Source organism: Sminthopsis crassicaudata, chromosome 1 (assembly GCF_048593235.1).
Source record: "Sminthopsis crassicaudata isolate SCR6 chromosome 1, ASM4859323v1, whole genome shotgun sequence".
NCBI classification, from domain to species: Eukaryota; Metazoa; Chordata; class Mammalia; order Dasyuromorphia; family Dasyuridae; genus Sminthopsis; species Sminthopsis crassicaudata.
Window position 1 is genome coordinate 528,450,563 of NC_133617.1, and position 14,851 is coordinate 528,465,413.

Consider the following 14,851-nt stretch of genomic DNA (forward strand, 5'->3'; position numbering starts at 1 on the left):
TGGTCAATTTTAATTTTAAGTTTCATACTTCCTTTTTCAGCTGGCCAATTCTATTATTTAGTGAGGTTTTTTGTTTTTTTTTTTTTTTGTGTGTGTGTGTGTGTGTGTGTGTGTGTGTGTGTGTGTGTGTGTGTGTGCCACTTTTTCCATTTGGCCAAATCTGATTTTTAAAGCATTCTCCATATTATTGCCTTTTTCTTTTGCCATTCGGGGTAGTATGTTTTTAAGGTGTTATTTTCATTAATTTTTTTTCTGTGTGTCTCCTTTATCAAGCTATTGCTTCTTTTCCTCATGATTTTCTTGTTTTACTCTCATTTGCCATTCTAATTTTTACTCTATCTCTCTTACTTGATTTCCAAAATCATTTTTTGAGTTCTTCCATGACCTGAGATGAATTCATATTTTTTTGAAGACTTTAGATGTACAACTTTGTTATCTTCTTCTGAGTGTGTGTTTTGATCTTCTTGGTCACCTTAGTAACTTTCTATGGTTAAAAGTTTTTTTTTTGTTTGTTTGTTTGCTTATTTTCCCAGCCTATTACTTGACTTTTAATTCTGTCTAAATAAACTTCTATTTCCAGGGTGGAGGGTATATTGTCCCAAGATTCAGACATTTTATGCAGCTGTCTTCAGAAATATTTCTAAGGATGTATAAGACTTCAGTTCTTCCAAGGTGGTATGTATGATCTAAGGAGAAGTGTGTTTACTACTCTTCTTGCCTGTTCTGTGATCTGTGAGGATCCAAAAATACTCTTTTCTGTCCACAAATTTTGATGAGTCTCTGTTCCACTATGTCTTCAAACTGTTGTGCACTAATCCTCCTCCTTACCCAGGGACTGCCACCCAGGTCGGCATCCAGGAACTAAATGTGGGCAAAGCAACAGAGTTATGATTCAGTGCTAGCAGAGACCCATGCAATCTCTTTCTGAACACTTGTTTGACCCCTTACCATCTGTGTGCTAAGAGCTCTGAAAGCAGTTGCTGCTGCTCTTCCTGATTCAGTGGCCCCCATGGCCTCTTCCTGCTTTGTAAGGGCCTGATCTGTGCTCACCTTTCCTCATCATTTCCTGTGACAGATCGTTCCTCTTGGTTTTTTACGTTGTCTTTGGCTCAAAATTATTTCACCTTGTTCTTTTGTGGGTGCTGCTCTTCCAGGAATTGTTTTATGGCATTATTTAAAAGAGTTTGGAGAAGTTTTTAGAAGAGCTCAAACTAACCACTGCCTTTTTTGCCCTCGCCAATAGTATTTTATTTTTCCAAATACACATAAATATAATTTCCAACATTCATTTTTGTAAGATTTTGTGTTCCAAATTTTGCTCCCACTATCCTTCACCTCTCTCTTCCCCCTAGACTGCAGGCAATCTGATATCCTTTTAAAAGGATATATAATCCTTTAAAAAATATTTCCATATTTGTCATGTTGCTTAAGAAAAATCAAACTGAAAAGGAAAAAAAATCATGAGAAAGAAAAGGCAAACAAAAAAAGGTAGAAATACTATGCTTTGATCCATATTTATTGTCATAGTTCTCTCTGCATTCAGATCCATCTCAAGTCTATTGGAATTATCTTAAGTTACTGCTGAGAAGAGCCAAGTGATGACATAATCTTACTGTTACTGTGTACAATGTTCTTTTGGTTCTGCTCATTTCATCAATTCATTTAAGTCTCTCCAGACCTTTCTGAAATCATCTTGCTGATCGTTTCTTATAGAACAAGAATATTCCATTATATTTATATACCCTAATTTATTCATGAATACTCATATATTGAGGAATGTCTAAATAAATTAGAGTATATACATGTAATTAAATATTATTAAATAGTTTCAAAAAACCTAGGAAAATCAGTATAAACTGATAAAGAGCAAAGTAATAATTTAGTAGGACAATTTATATAATAATATTAAAAAGATAAATAACTTTCAAGAATTTGAGAACTCCAAGCAATACAATGCCAAACTGTGATTCCAAAGAATTAAAGATGAAATATACTACCTGCTCTCCAATGCATATTGAGATATACATTTCTAGATAAAACCATTGTGATGATTTACTTTGCTGGACTATGCATATTTGTTACAAAGGTTTTTATTTTCTTTTTGTTGTTTAATGTTGGTAAAGGAGGTGGAAGAGAGAAAATAAAGACTTTTTTAAAAAAGACTCTAAAATTTAAAATATTTTTAAAATCCATATAAATAAAAGTAACAGATATCATTTTGTTTATGGACACTATTATTAGAAGTGATCTGAGGTTTGGTCCATTTTTTTCCCCAGAAGGTAGAAGAAATGGGATATATCTATATTATTAGCATATTAACTGAGGATTGTTGTGGGGTTGTGGAAGAAGGCAAGATCCAAGACAGATGTGGTTGAGTAGTCTCTCTCCTAGTATCCAAAAAGAGTATTAGTCTGGAATTATTTTTCTGGTATGTGTCAAATATCTCTGGTCTATATACAATAAAGTCATAATTCAAACTACTGATTACTTTTAAGGGAAAAGGATAGCCCTTAGCTTACCCTAGCTAGCCCAGATATTCCTCACCAGAACAGGAAAACCATCATAAAGGTTGTTCGGTTGTGTCCCATTCTTCATGACTATTTTGGGGCTTTCTTGGCAAAGGTGCTGGAATAGTTTGCCCCTTTCCTTCTTCAGGTCACATTACAGATAAGGATAACAGGCCAAGAGGGTTAAGGGATTTGCCAAAGATCACACAGCTAGTAAATATGAGGCCAGATTTGAACTCAAGAAGGTAAATTTTCCTGATTCTAAGCTCATTGTTCTATCCACCTAGCTGACCTATTGCAAATAGTGAATAGAAGTAAATTCACTTATCTAATCAAAATAGCGGACCCAAATCAGAGATTTTAATATTCCACAGAATACTGAAGAATATTAAGCTCTTTAGCTGGTAGCAAGATAAGATCTTAGCTCAAATCAGGAAAATGTGAAAAATTTCACCTTTAGGGAAGCTATCTCTCTGCAGTCCCTAAAATTGTAAGTCCTGAAAGTCAGAGACCAAGTTCCAAATGTACCTGTGGCTCAGGGGGCTGAAATCCATCATTCAAAAGCCTCTGCCTTCCTCATCTCCCCAGAAGGTGCAAGAAAAGAAGCAGGTCCGCTTAGCTAGGGGAGAAGATGATTCATGAGAGCTGGAGACAAAAAGCTACAGAGAATAGATTCCATGAGATTAGTGTTGGGCTGGGATAGATGTTATGTGAATATATCACATGTGGGGTTTTTCCTTTGGGGTGGCCATTTTGCTGCTGAAAACCAATTTGGACTGCAGACAAGCAGGGGATTCTTAAGAGTTTGCTTACACTTCTTTGCTTATAAGCCTCTAATTGTGATCAAAGCTATTAAGCACTCACATTGTAAATCTCTGTGTATTACTGTTGGAATGCCCTTGAAGGCAGGCAATGGGGGACTTCCAGGGAAAGGAGAAAAAAATAGATGGTGGTCTTTTGCCAGAGAGATCTTTGACTGGGGAATGAGAGCTATGGCAGAGTTATTGGTTCATTTTTACAACTTCTTAGGTGCAAGGGATTGTTTCTTTCCTTCCTCCTTTCCTCCCTTCTCTCCTCCCTCCCTCCCTCCCTCTCTCCCTCCCTCCCTCCCTCCCTCCCTTCCTCGCTTCCTTCCTTCCTTCCTTCCTTCCTTCCTTCCTTCCTTCCTTCCTTCCTTCCTTCCTTCCTTCCTTCCTTCCTTCCTTCCTTCCTTCCTTCCTTCCTTCCTTCCTTCCTTTCTTCTTCCTTTCTTTCTCTCTCTTTCTTTTTCTTTGTTCTTTCTTTCTCTCTCTCTTTTTCTTTTTCTTTCTTTCTCTCTCTCTTTTTCTTTTTTCTTTCTTTCTCTCTCTCTTTTTCTTTTTTCTTTCTTTATCTCTCTCTCTTTCTTTCTTTCTTTTTCTTTCTTTCTTTCTTTCTTTCTTTCTTTCTTTCTTTCTTTCTTCTTTTCTTTCTTTCTTTCTTCTTTTCTTTCTTTCTTTCTTTCTTTCTTTCTTTCTTTCTTTCTTTCTTTCTTTCTTTCTTTCTTTCTTTCTTTCTTTCTTTCTTTCTTTCTTTCTTTCTTTCTTTCCTTCCTTCCTTCCTTCTTTCCTTCCTTCCTTCCTTCCTTCCTTCCTTCCTTCCTTCCTTCCTTCCTTCCTTCCTTCTTTCCTTCCTTCCTTCCTTCCTTCCTTCCTTCCTTCCTTCCTTCCTTCCTTCCTTCCTTCCTTCCTTCCTTCCTTCCTTCCTTCCTTCCTTCCTTCCTTCCTCCTTCCTTCCTTCCTTCCTTCCTTCCTTCCTTCCTTCCTTCCTTCCTTCCTTCCTTCCTTCCTTCCTTCCTTCCTTCCTTCCTTCCTTCCTTCCTTCCTTCCTTCCTTCCTTCCTTCCTTCCTTCCTTCCTTCCTTCCTTCCTTCCTTCCTTCCTTCCTTCCTTCCTTCCTTTCTTTCTTTCTTTCTTTCTTTCTTTCTTTCTTTCTTTCTTTCTTTCTTTCTTTCTTTCTTTCTTTCTTTCTTTCTTTCTTTCTTTCTTTCTTTCTTTCTTTCTTTCTTTCTTTCTTTCTTCTTTCTTTTTCTTTCTTTCTTTCTTTCTTTCTTCCTTCCTTTCTTTCTTTCTTTCTTTCTTTCTTTCTTTCTTTCTTTCTTTCTTTCTTTCTTTCTTTCTTTCTTTCTTTCTTTCTTTCTTTCTTTCTTTCTTTCTTTCTTCTTTCTTTCTTTCTTTCTTTCTTTCTTTCTTTCTTTCTTTCTTTCTTCCTTCCTTTCTTTCTTCCTTCCTTTCTTTCTTTCTTTCTTTCTTTCTTTCTTTCTTTCTTTCTTTCTTTCTTTCTTTCTTTCTTTCTTTCTTTCTTTCTTTCTTTCTTTCTTTCTTTCTTTCTTTCTTTCTTTCTTTCTTTCTTTCTTTCTTTCTTTCTTTCTTTCTTTCTTTCTCTTTCTTTCTTTCCCTCCCTTCCCCTTCTTTCCCCTCCCCTCTTCTCCTCTCCCCTTCCCTTCCCTGCCCTGCTCTATTCTCCCTTCCCTTTTTTTGACATTAAGAGTTTAAGTAATTTACTCACCTAGCCATTCTATCTGTGCTATATTTGTAATTAAACATATTTATTAGTGTCAGTAAGTTAACTGTTTCCATTCTAGAGCATACTTTTTGTTGTCCTCAAAGTTCCAATCCTGCCCTTCTCAAGGAGAGTATTTTGACTGGAGTTTCTCTAGGCATTTGAGTCAGTATTGACTGGGGCAGTGACTAGAAACTGGCATCGAGTCAGGGTCTCTGCCATCTTCCTGAGCTTCATTGGAGAAGAATATCCAGCCCTCTGAGGGGGAGGGCCTGAAGGAGTTATAGGAGAAAAAGTAATACTGAAAAGAGTAGGAACAATGTGGGCCACATTTTTTTTTTTCCTTCTGGGGCAGTGAATAACAGTGATCCATTAACTCGGTAATCACCATTTGTAGATAAGCATTAGTAATACTTATGTCATTGCATATTGTTTTTGATATCATTATATCTATTTATATTTAAGAGTGCTGCATTTAAATCCTGACTGCCATTTTTTAGTTTCCAACTTTGTAGTGTTTTACTTCTCTGAACCTTAGTTTCCTCTTCTGTTAAATGAGGAGATTGTACTAGAGGTTCTTTAAGATCCTGTTCAGCTTTAATTGTATTGTCCCATTTCTATATCATATCCTAACTATTTATTTCCATGTTCTTGTACTGGATGGAAGGATGTACTTAACATTTTAATTCCATTTCTCTAATTTAATTCTCTCCAAACCTTCAGCTTTTCTCATCTCAAAGCTTGTCAAATGTTTTTATGAAGTAGTATTTAATCCACTGTGAACCATTTTTATGTGATTCTGATTCTTGACTTTCTCTGAATGCTTTTAGTATAACCTCAACAAGCAGACTAATTATAAAGCACAGGACTTGGAACCAATAAAATCCAAGTTCAAATTTTATCTCAGACACTTATAGGTTGTATGAAGCTGGGCAAGTCATTTAATCATTATGTGACTCGGTTTTCTGATGTGTAAAAATGGAGATAATAAAAGTACCTACTTCCCAAAGTTGTTGTGAGAATAAAATGAAATCATATTTTTAAAGCCACACAAAGAGTAACTATTATTTATTTTCTGTGTAACCTGGGAAAAGTCACTCAAATATTCCAGAGATGAATCAGAGTAAAAGAAAGAAAAAATGCACATATGATATGTATGTGTGTGTATATATATATATATATATAGTATTTAAAGTATAATGTGTATATATAGCACATAGTATATATTTACACAATTTACTATAATTACAGTATATACTATATATCACTAGGCATGAAATATTACACATATAGACCATACATACATATGTATCTATCATGAGTATATATATATATATATATATATATATACATATACATATATATAGTACATATATAGTATTTCATGTGTGTATGTATATATAGTACAGATAATATATTGTGTGATATATAGAATATTATGTAAATGTATAGTTTTTATAATACAATGTATGTATGGTATATACAGCATATGTATACAGTATATAGTAACTATAGGCTATATATGTATACTATATATATAATATATATAGTATATATATATTATAAATATAATATAGTATATTGTATATATAGTGACTATATAATATATAGTACATATACATATATCTATATATATGGATAAAGATATAAATCAGAAATGTTGCAAAGTCAGTGTCAGAACAAGCAATAAAATGAATTTACCAATAAAGTGAGTCAGATGAATTTCTTTTTGGTTTCTTAGTGCATATAAAAGTAATGTTTAGGCTATACTCCAGTCTATTAAGCATACAATAGTATCATGTTTAAAAAACAATTTTAAAAAATACTTTATTGTTAAAAAATGTTAACCATTTTCCAGCTCTCAGTGAGTTGTAATCTTTTTGCTAGCGGAGGATCTTGTCTTTACATTGATGGTTTCTGACCGATCAGGAGGTAACTATCTCCACTTTCCACATGTCTTCCGAACTAAACTCATTCATTTCTAGATTTTAATTTAAAGGAGAGAGGTGCTACTGTCCTTGCATTTGAACACTTAGATGCCAATGTATGGTTATTAATTGACCTAATTTCTATAGTGTTGTATCTCAGGGAAAAGGAGGGCCAAGAAGAGGGAGAGAGACTGCGAACAGCTAGTCAAGGGAGCAGTCAGAACAGTATTTGTCAATTAAATTCATCATCTTATATGTGCACGGTTTATGGAGCCCCAAAACAGTTACAATGGTAACAGCAAAGATCACCGATCATGGATCACCATAACAAATCTAATAATAATGAAAATGTTTGAAATATTGTGAGAATTATCAAAATGTGAGAGAGATACAATGTGAGCAGATGCTATTAGGAAAATGGTCCCAATAGACCTGCTATTTGCAGGGTTGTGATAAACAAAACCATAATATCTGCAAAGTACAATAAAGTGAAGAGAAATAAAACAAGGCTTTGAACTCTGACATTTAAGATAATTGGGGATTATATGGTTGAATGCACCATGTTATATAGTAGGGTAGTGATAAGGCAAAAGAAAATGTGCATTAGCAAAAACTATATGAAAGTTGTGAAGGCTTGTGAAGAGAATCATACAATTCAGGGTCCAAAAAAGAAACTACATTCTTATTGTTAATTGCATTTTTGTATCCTATCAGTATATGGTGTGTTACAGAATGTCAAAACACGTATTTGGTAGAAAGGAGAACTGGATGCTACTCAGTTTAGTACCTTTCCTTTAACAAGTTGTATGACTTTGGCTGTCACTTCTATTTGGGCTTTAGTTTTTTAATCTATAAAATGGAAGAGCTGAACTATATGATATCTAACTTCTCTTCCAGTTCTTAATCTTCTGATTTATGAGAGACACCATGGAATAGTGAATAGATGGCTAGCCTTTGAGTCAGGAGAATATGGAAAGGAAGAGGGGAAAAGCATTTATTAAATACCCACTATGTGCCAGATACCAAGTTAAGTGCTCTACAAAAATTGCCTCACTTGGGCCTGTTATCCTCATTTTACACTTGAGGAAACTGAGGCAAGCAGAGGTTAAGTGCCTTACCCAAGGTCACACAGCTAGTAAAGTCTGAGGTTAGATTTGAATTATGTTTTTTTTTTTGTTGTTGTTGTTTTTGTTTTTTAACTCTGTGTTCTTCATTATCTAACTACCTCAGTCTTACTAATTTCTCTTTCTGGATACATGAGCAAAGACAAGTAAGGAGCTACTGAGTTTCTCATTTAACTCTCTAAGACTATAATGGATATTATGGATAAACTCAGAAAAGAGAGCTTCCATTTGAGCAGTTCCTCACATAGATGAATTAGAAATCAAGACCAAAACAAGGCTTGTGCATCTAAGTCAAAACAAAACAAAACAAAAAACCCAAACAAAAAACATAGTTATCAACAGATCTTGCCACTGGCCCACCAAGCTAGGAAAACCGGCTTCTACTAAGAGGCTTCAGTTGTGAATTTAGGTACAGACTAAGTTCAGTCTTGAGGGAGTCAGTACTCTAAAGAAGGGAACAAGCTTTCATCTGGAAAAAAAATCACTTAAAGAGAAATTATGTCTAGACTTGTGTATATGATCCCCAATGGGATCAGAAGAAGTAGCTCTAGGTTAGGATCATTATTTATTTCCTACACACACACACACACACACACACACACACACACACACACACACACACTTGCCCAAGACTCATAAACATGCAGTGACAAAGATTAAAACATGAAACTATTCATAATTCTCATTATATTCTCCCAGGAAGCTGATAATTAAAACATCAAAACAAGAGACATTTAATAGTACTGAAAACAGCTATTTTATATTTACATTGACTTTGCATTTTTTGAGCAAATTCCCTCAAGGTTCATAGCTTTCAGCAAATCATAGCCAGCGACCATCTTTATCAATGAGGGTGTGGGGGCAGAAAACTCCTATCACCAGTCAGTTCTGACTGAGGGGCTCAGGAGTTCTTAGTCCCTTGAATTCACAAAGATTGATCAAAGCTGGGAACATCCACCACAATATCACAAGGAAAACAACACAAGCAGAGGAAGGGGCCAGGAGTCTGAGATTCCTTAGGCTAGCCTGGTACTCTATGTGTGTGTGTGTGTGTGTGTGTGTGTGTGTGTGTGTGTGTGTGTGTGTGTGTGCATATAAGAAAGAGACAAAGAGAAAGACAGAAATGATAGAGAGACAGAGGACAAAGAAAGACAGACAGAGACATAGAGAAGGAGAGAGGGAAAGAGGGAAGGAGAGAGGGAGAGACAGAGAGAGACAGAAATAGAGAGAGGGAGGCAGACAAGAAAAGAAAAGGAGAGACAAATAGAGACAGAGAGAGATAGAGACAGGGAGACAGAGAGAATGAGACAAATAGATAAGAAAAGAGGAGAGAGAGAGACACAAAAAGAGAGACAAAGAGACCAAAATAGAGACAGAGAAAGAGATAGAGACAGAAAGATAGAGAGAGACAGGGAAAAAGACTGAGGGATAGAAAAACAGAGACAAAGAGAAAAACAGAAACAGAGGGGGGAGAAAGACAGACAGAGTTGTTTTTTTTTTTCCCTTTAAGATTATCACTCTTAGAGATTGTGTCCCCTTTTCTGATCTCAGAGATCAGGATCTCCCAAGCTCTAAGGAGTACAGACAGAGCCCATCCTCCCATGATAAGAGAAGTAACACTATTCAGGGGCAAAACAACTGCCATAGAAATTCTAAATTCTCATTAAATCGAGGAATCCTGGTCTGATCAGCTCAGGCTGTCCCAACTGCCACCAAGATACCCAATATAACAGCTTCCTAGAGCTAAGCTCTTTACAGCAGCCCTAAGGTAGCTTGCTCAGTTACTAGGACTCTGTCCGCTGATTCTCTCAGGGTAAAATTCCATTTCCCTAATAGGTCTTTTCCACTATAAAAGTCAGTCTTTTGGCAAACTGGTTTGTATCCAACAATTAACTTTCATTTTGCAATTAATAATTCAGGAATAAGTGAATTCCTTTACTTTTAAACCTGCAGCGGATGAAAGGGGATAATTAACAGTTCTCTTATTGCCTCTAGCCTCATGACCACCAGAAATTGAGGGCATTCAAACCTCATCAAATGGACTGCTCTTGTTGGCTCATGGGCCAACCCTCTTGGATGGGATCCTCTCCTTCTGCCATATCATCATAAAATCTTACAGGACTGAGAACATTTGTAGTTGCTCAGTCAAAAAGCTTTTATTAAGCACTTGCCATGTGTCAGGAATTGTGCTAATCTTTCAAGATAAAAAGGAAGGCAAAAAACATGCCTCTTCCTTTCAAGGAACTCCCATTCTAATGGTGGGGATGTCAACTGCTACACACATATTATATTATATAATGTAAATGTGAGGTAATCTCAGAGAGAGCACATCAGCAGTAGAAGGGACAGTCTGTATCTGTCAGAGGCAAAATTTGAACTCGGGTCTTCCTGGCCAGCTCTCTGTCTGTCTACTGCAAGTCACAAAAAAATAAAGAACTAGCTTATTTTTGTAGCAATTCCAGAGTCTTTGTCCTCTGTGCCAAAATGACTTTGTTTCAGGAAGCTGGCTTTTCAGAATGCATGAAACAAATCTAAAAACATAAATTTGAATTAAAATATCTACAGTTTTGAGATGGAGAAGCCCATCTGTCCTCAAAATACACAGCCTTCTTACCTAAAAATTAGCCTGGAATCACTAGACTACCTCAGCCAAGCAGAGGGTGCAAATATTTTATGTAAACAAGATCATTCTTAGTAGCTCCTGAGAAACCTCATCTTATTAAAAACAAAATAATGGAGCATATTCTTAATGAGAAAATATGTCCCCAGATCAGAATTAAATTTCAAACAATATCAAGTTGAATCAAACATTCAGAGAAATTCTTAGAACTCAAAATGACAACCTAATTGCCTGAAAAAATGAGGATGAAAAGATTTCTAGAGATTCAATCAGAGCAGATGCAGAATGAAATTATTTCTCTTTTCTTCCTTCTATTCAAGAGCTGTTCCCTGATGGCCTATACTCAGTCATCAATATAACATTAATACTTGGGGTAAAAACAACTTCCCCCCAAAGTGTGCAGAGAATACAAGGCACCACTGAGGGATGGAGAGACAGTGCTGTAGGTAAGAATTATTGTTATTGTTTCCATATCTCAGGAGTTAGAATCATGACCCTTCAGTGATCTGGAAAATCCCATAAATTTTTTTGACCCTCTCTTCATAGTAGAGAAGTCTGCAGTTTTTTTTTTCTTTTTCCTTTTATTGGGTGTTTACATTACCTTATTATAAAATTCGAGCTAAGTATTTGGAAATAGGCTGTTTTGTCTGCAGCTTCTGCAACACTCCTCTAAAATTCCCATTTAATTTCTTATGCTGATTAATGATATATTGAAACCATCTTGGGGGAAAGTCCCCATGTGGAAAGAATAACTATATACCAGTGTGGTGTGATATATACTCTATTGGGTCAATTTTCTAGTAATCCTCCCTGCTCACTTTCTAGGAAGGCAGAAAGAAAAACTAAAGTACAAGATTGTTTGGGGGGTCTGCATAAAGGTCTCTAAAGGTAATGGGGTTCAACATTTAGAGATAGTTTGGGCTGTTTATGGACTTGATTGTGAGTTCTTGAGGTAATTGTAGTTTGGGAGTTTGTATGCATAAGCTGCTATGGAAGTGAAATACTTTTAGAATTGAATCCTTTTACCTTTTCTATAGAGACTTAGTCAAGTGCTATATATTCTGATAAGGTTTATTCTAATTTGCTCTATTGAACACTATTCAAAATTATAATAGAGGCTAACTACTCAGATTTATCACTTCATCCAGATCCTAGAGGTTATTATCTACCGCATCCTTATTATTCCTTCTTCTTTCTCAGGAGTTCAGACCCTAGCTCATAGTCTCTCCCCATCTCCCACCCCCCACCTCTGTCCTTTTACCAAGAACATTCCTCTATCCCTCAAATTTTTTAGGTCATCATTCCTAAATTCACTTTCCTTCCCTAATAATCTTGACTATATAGTTAACCAGTTCAATTCATGAAGTTATTCTTGAATTTCTCATTATTATTAGTGGGAACTCTAGGTTATTTTGGTCACTTTTTAAAAGCATATTATTCCAAATTGTTTTCCAGAATAGTTTTACCATTTCATAGCTCCCCAAGCAATGCAGTAATGTATATTTACACAACCCTTCCAACATTGACCATTCCTATCTTTTATCATCCACGAATTTTCCCAGAGTGAGATGAAACCATGGACATATTTAGATTTGCTTTTCCCTTATTAGTGATTTGAAGCATTCTTTCACATATATGGTTGTAAATAGTTTACAATTCTTCTTTAGAGAGCACTTTGATTTGTATTTGACTGTGATTTGCATAAGAATAGCACAAATTACAGTTATCCCTTCCACATCATGACTTTCCCCACTGTATATAAAATAGATTGGCTTAAGAAATTAAATGGAATTTTTCTGGGTAATCTTGATGAGAATTAGGGAAGGGGAACCCCTTTTGGATTAGCACAAGGATAGTCCCGTGATGGCATAGAGTTCCCTGTAAAGAAAACAGGCCCGAAAACCTAGATTGATAAAAAGGTTTATTGTAAGGATGTAGAAGTAAAGTTTAGTTAGTAAAGTTGAGGGTAGAGATAAAAGGGCACCAGAATAGGTCCAGTGGGCAGAAACCCTTGACATGACTGACATACGGATGCCATGCTTAGGACTTCTGCAAACAGGGACTCCAAAGTAGCTCCTTTTATAATGGGGGTTCTTGGTGATCTTGAAGGTGGGTGGAGTCCCAGGCTCCAGGAGGGTTTTTAGCCAGGGTCAGCATTGAATAGAATTCAATGGGTTTAAACTGTGGGGGTTGGGAAAACCCAAGTTAGCTCAGATCCGGTGGGGGCTGGGGAAAACCTGGATATCATTGGAATTCAAAAGGGTGCTTTTTGGCCAGGATTTGTGAATCAAAAGATCCTAGCTTAAAGGGACCTCAACCCCCATCAATCTGAGGAACTGCAGATAACATGGAAAGGCCAGCAGATAACACAGGAAAAGTTTAGAAACTCAGAAATGCATAAAATTAATGTATTATATTACATAATATCAACATACTTTATCTTTTAATAACATAATTACGCAGGTTTCCTCTCCGGTACAAAGGGAGGGCCAAAACATTTTATGGGGATTTTCCAGATCATGGAGGCACCACATCCCTAATCCCCACCACCTCCTAGTCCCCCAAATTTGGAAGGAATAACTGTATTTTATGCTCCATTTTCAACAAGTTCTTATTAGTTATCTGCTATGTACTAAGGGAGCTGGTACAGTTGTTACTAGGTCACACAGTGGATAGAACACCTAAAGTCAGGAAATCCTGAATTCAAATATGGGCTCAGACACCTAGCTGTGTGACCCTGGAAAGTCATTGAACCCTGCTTCTTTTTTTCATTTAACTCTAGTATCTTTGTCAGGAAGAGTCAGACACTTTTGAGCAATAGTAACCAGAAAGAGAAAAAAACAATCAAATCAGTCTCTTCTTTCAACGAGTTAACTTGTACTTACACAATGAATTCTCAGTCATATGGTATTTATTCACACCTTCATCACTACTTCCTTGAGAGGATGGATCAGCTCTGACTTATCTTATTGAGATTTCTCATATCTAGGACATTATATAATACACAAAATTCTCTTGAGGATTGATTGAGCAATGAAAATACAGATCAAGATCATCCAACCAAACTACTATTTGAATAAATATAGAATGAGGAGCCACTAAGTTCTATTCATCATAACTTTAAAATAAAACAAAAGATTTTAAGGGAATATGCTAGAGTCAGTTTCAAACTGCTAATGAAAACCAATTATTAAATTTACAGTGTGAGCATTTACAACTGAATTGGCAAATCCAACAAATCATGGCTTGATTGGTTGTTTTGTTGATTGTTTAGCCTGAAGAAAGTAATGGAAAAAATGTTAGCAATTCAGATTAAACTTAAAAGTATGTTCTATGTATATTGTTTTATTACTGAGAACTGATTGGTAAACATTAACCAGAAAGTCTCTGTAAAAGAAGTAATTGGTACAAGAAGATATTTCCAAAGCTATTATGTAGCATGAGTCTCTGGAAATTTTACTTAATATGAGGGAATCTGATTACTCTGAGGAAATGCACCTTGGAACGGAGAACCTTCACCACTGAAAATACCATGTATGTCCCTTGTGTGTGGTTGCTCATTGTAATTATGAGAACATACATGTATGGCAGAAACAGCGGAAGAAATAAAAGCTAATTACACAACAAATTGCCAGGAATTTCTAGTCATATTACAAAAAAACCCAACAATAACAAACTTTAAAAGTAAAATGACAAGTATTGCTTTTAGTGCAAGTGAATTTTCTCCCTATGTTCCTTAATGCTGGCACCTGGCCACAGGATATGAAAGTGACCCAAACTAATTACATTAATCCTCAAGAAAATGAAAAAGCAGGAAATCAATGCTGAAGCCACGATCAATATCCATTAAATGTCAATGTCAAAGTTGGCCCAAATCTTGGCTTTCTGTTCTCATGATTGCACAGAAACACGGAATGGCTTTGGAAAGAAGATTAAAAGCTGTCGTCAGAGAAGAATGAGCACTGTGTGGTAGAGCATCCTTGGAGGCTCTGCAAGTTGGCACCTGGGAGGGCAGGCTCGTACAGAACAGTGGTTAAGGTTGAGGGGATCTGTGGTATAAGCGGAAATCAGAGAATCCACAGAACCTCAAGAACTTCATAGGATTCAGCAAACCTTTTAAGACTTCTTTGTCAGTGTATCTGTACTGTCAAAA

General features: G+C 36.0%; 1 long non-coding RNA gene across 1 annotated transcript in view; it reads left to right on the forward strand.

Moving 5' to 3' along the window:
* LOC141550806 (uncharacterized) overlaps positions 1–14,851 on the forward strand; it is a 63,690-nt gene that overhangs the window by 23,399 nt on the left and 25,440 nt on the right. Inside the window, exon 2 of the long non-coding RNA XR_012484685.1 lies at positions 581–675. This is a non-coding gene — a long non-coding RNA (uncharacterized LOC141550806). The remainder of the gene's footprint in view (positions 1–580; positions 676–14,851) is intronic.